Source organism: Chiloscyllium plagiosum, chromosome 3 (genome assembly GCF_004010195.1).
Source record: "Chiloscyllium plagiosum isolate BGI_BamShark_2017 chromosome 3, ASM401019v2, whole genome shotgun sequence".
In the NCBI taxonomy this organism is placed as follows: Eukaryota; Metazoa; Chordata; class Chondrichthyes; order Orectolobiformes; family Hemiscylliidae; genus Chiloscyllium; species Chiloscyllium plagiosum.
The window spans coordinates 130,062,402-130,066,387 of NC_057712.1; positions in this window are offsets into that span (position 1 = coordinate 130,062,402).

Sequence of the window (3,986 nt, forward strand, 5' to 3'; positions counted from 1 at the left end):
TCCCCACTCCCACCCTCCTCTAGCTTATCTCTCCATGTTTCAGGCTCTCTGCCTTTATTCCTGATGAAGGGCTTTTGCCCGAAACGTCGATTTCGAAGCTTTTCGGATGCTGCCTGAATTGCTGTGCTCTTCCAGCACCACTGATCCAGAATCTGGTTTCCAGCATCTGCAGTCATTGTTTTTACCTAATACCAGGAATGGCAGGACTGTCGCATGAGGAGAGATTGGTTTGATTAGATTAGATTCCCTATGGTGTCGGCCCAACAAGTCCACACTGACCCTCCGAAGAGTAACCCACCGAGACTCATTTCACTACATTTACCCCTGACTAATACACCTAACACTATGAGCAATTTAGCATGGCCAGTTCACCTGACCTGCACATCCTTTGGAATGTGGCAAGAAACCAGAGCGTCCAGAGGAAACCCACACAGACACTGGGGGAATATGCAAACTCCACACAGATAGTTGCCCGAGGCTGGAATTGAACCCAGGTCGCCAGCATTGTGAGGCAGCAGTCCTAACTACTAAGCCACCTGCCATCCAGTGGCCTGGGAGAAAGTGAGGACTGCAGATGCTGGAGATCAGAGCTGAAAATGTGTTGCTGGAAAAGCGCAGCAGGTCAGGCAGCATCCAAGGAGCAGGAGAATTGACGTTTCGGGCATGAGCCCTTCTTCAGGGCTGCGCTTTTCCAGCAACACATTTTCAGATCCAGCGGCCTGGGCCTATATTCACTAGAGTCTCAAAGAATGGTTTAAACACAAAAAGTTCTAACAAGGGCAGGAAATTTAGATGCAGGAAGGATGTTTCCCCTGGTTGAGGAGTCCAGAACTAAGGGTCACCATCTTAGGATACAAACAGGCCACTTACGACTGAGATGAGGAACATTTCTTGATTTAGAGGGTGGTCAACCTATTGGATTCACTACCTCAAGACACTGTGGAGCCAATGTCAAAAAAGAGATTGATAAATTTTTGGATGCTGAAGAATCAACCATGATCCTATTGAATGACAGAGTAGGCTTGAAGGGCTGAATAGCCTACTCCTGCTCCTAATTTCCACATCTGTTTTAATGCTACAAAACTTAATATACGAGATTCAGTGAATAAAGCAGAGGGCACAGTTAAACACTCGAAGGTATGAAATCCTAGCTATAACTGAAAAACTGTTTAAAGGCAGAATGACTGCTCTTGGTGACTGAATTTTCAGATAAAATAGTGGGATGAGAAATGAGGTTAACAACATTGGTTTAACAAACATTTACAGCTGTAAAGTGAGATATATGCAGAAAGGATCATCAAATGGGGTTATATCCATCAAACTGAAAGCTGTATACAGAGGTTGTTTTCCCCCTTCCCCAAACTCTCAAAAACAATATAGAAGTGTAAATATGTTGGCAAATTGCTGAAAAGTGTAAAAACATTAGAACAGTAATAATGGAGGATTTCAATTACTAGAATTGGCTCTGCTGGCCTAAGGGCTGATTCGGTGACTTCATTCCATCCCTGTGCTATTTTCCCAGAGACAGAATTGGGCACTTCAGGGATACCTGCCGGTAATCAACTAATGGCCTATTGAGGTTCCTGGTGAGTTACAGCCTGGGATTAGGGTTTATAGACTGGGATCAGGGGTAACAGATGGGGATCAGGGTGTAACTAGCTGCGAATAAAGGCAGCACACTGGGATTAGGAGCAAAATGCTTGAGTCGGGGGAACAGACTGGGAAAAGAGACAACACACTGGGATTAAAGGCAATGTGCTGGGATCAGAGGTAACATGCTGAGATCAGTGATATATCCCAGGATCAAGGATGAACCTTCAGGATCTGGAGTAATGGGCTGGGTTTGGAGTAACATGCTGGAATTTTCGTCAAAATGCTGTCATCAGGAATAACAAGCTGGCTCTCAGGTACGATCACGGATTGGGGCAACAGCCATATTCAGCGATAACAGGTCAAGATCAAGGGTAACACATCGGCATTAGGTGTAACACACCAAGATTAGGGATAACATACCAGAATATATGGTAGTATTCTGGGATGAGGGGTATCACTAGAGTCAGAGGTATATTACACCTTACTAGCATAGCACCCTCAATATCAAGCAGCCTGATTGCTATCACAAAACTTAATGATTTTTAAAAGTATGTAGAATTCCCTGATTTACCCAATTTTCAGTCCAAGATTGATTGACAGGAAGAAAACTTAGGTGCTATGGGTGGAGGGAAAGCAGTTGAGTGATCTTGATGCACCGAACTGTTGTGATGATTCTTGTGCTGATCAGAATTCTGCTTCTTGATCTTCCTTCTCTGGATGGCTTTCACCAATCACTCAGTGGTTCACACTGCTGTCTCACAGTGCCAGGGACCTGAGTTTGATTCCACCCTCTGGGCGACTGTCTGTGTGGAGTTCACACATTCTCCCCATGCCTGTGTGGGCTTCTTCCGGGTACTACAGTTTCCTCCCATAATCCAAAGATGTGCAGGTCAGGTGAAATCCCCATTGTGTTAGGTGCATTAATCAGAGGGAAATGGGTCTGGGTGGGTTACTCTTCGGAGGGTCGGTGTCGACTTGTTGTTCAGCAGCTGCTGAAGGAAAATTAAGCTGATTTTCTTGAAGCTTTTTTTTTCAAAAATATACATTATTCATAAAATACTTTGATGATCTGTACAACTGGACATGCCATACATATGTAAACATTCTCATTTGTTTGCATACCGAAAACAGAGTAATCATTCCTATTCACAGGTTGGTGCGATTACATTGAGCTGAGGCGTCAGCGGAGCCCAAATGACTGCATGGGCCCCCTGTTCTTCTTTAGGCAGGCAGACGTTACACGGTGGTCTTTCCCCACCGCGCCTTGGCGGCAGCTGCCCCAAGCTTCAGCGCGTCCCTCAACACGTAGTCCTGGACCTTGGAATGTGCCAGTCTGCAACACTCAGTCGGGGTCAACTCCTTCAGCAGTGTGGTGTTTACTGCAGAGTTCAGAGATAGACTCAGGGTTGGTGGAGATCTTCTTCCTATTTGTCTCTAGCCCTAAGCAGTACAACAAGCTGAGAACTAACCACATTGTTGTGGCAGACAGAAAGCCTTTGTCATTAATGACTGATCACAAGTCCAGAAACCAATCATCTACCTGTTGCTGGTTTAATCTCCTTTCCTACACACTCTTGGTTCCAGTTTGTCTGCACCTTCTCTGACCACTGATTGCACCTACAGCTGTGCAAACAGGGCCTACAGTAAGTGTTGGATTACCTCTTTCAAAAACATACAGTAATCCTTGGCTTTAAAACACTTATTTTCCCATTCCTGTTCACAACTGAAAATACAGACAAATAAAAAGACATGGTCTTTACAAGGGACACTCTGGCATCAGTGACACACTTCTGAGATAGGGTTAACACACTGGGATCATGGATAAAACTCTGGGATCAGCAGTAAAACTCTAGGATCAAGTTTAATGTTCTGGATTAAAGATAAGCCTAGGATTGATGATAATGGTATTGGTGCTCAATGACAGTGCTCTGGGTTCAATGTTGGTGCTCTGGGAGCAGTGATGGTGCTCTGGGTTCAGTGACAGTGCTCTGGGATCAGTGTTGGTGCTCTGGGATCAGTGATGGTGCTCTGGGATCAATGATGGTGCTCTGGGATCAGTGACGGTGCTCCGGAATCATTGATGGTGCTCTGTATTCAATTAAAGTGCTCTGGGATCAGTGACAGTGCTCTGGGATCAGTGACAGTGCTCTGGGTTCAGTGATGGTGCTCTGGGATCAGTGATGGTGCTCTGGGATCAGTGTTGGTGCTCTGGGATCAGTGATGGTGCTCTGGGTTCAGTGATGGTGCTCTGGGATCAGTGATGGTGCTCTGGGATCAGTGTTGGTGCTCTGGGATCAGTGATGGTGCTCTGGGATCAGTGTTGGTGCTCTGGGATCAGTGATGGTGCTCTGGGATCAGTGTTGGTGCTCTGGGATCAGTGATGGTGCTCTGGG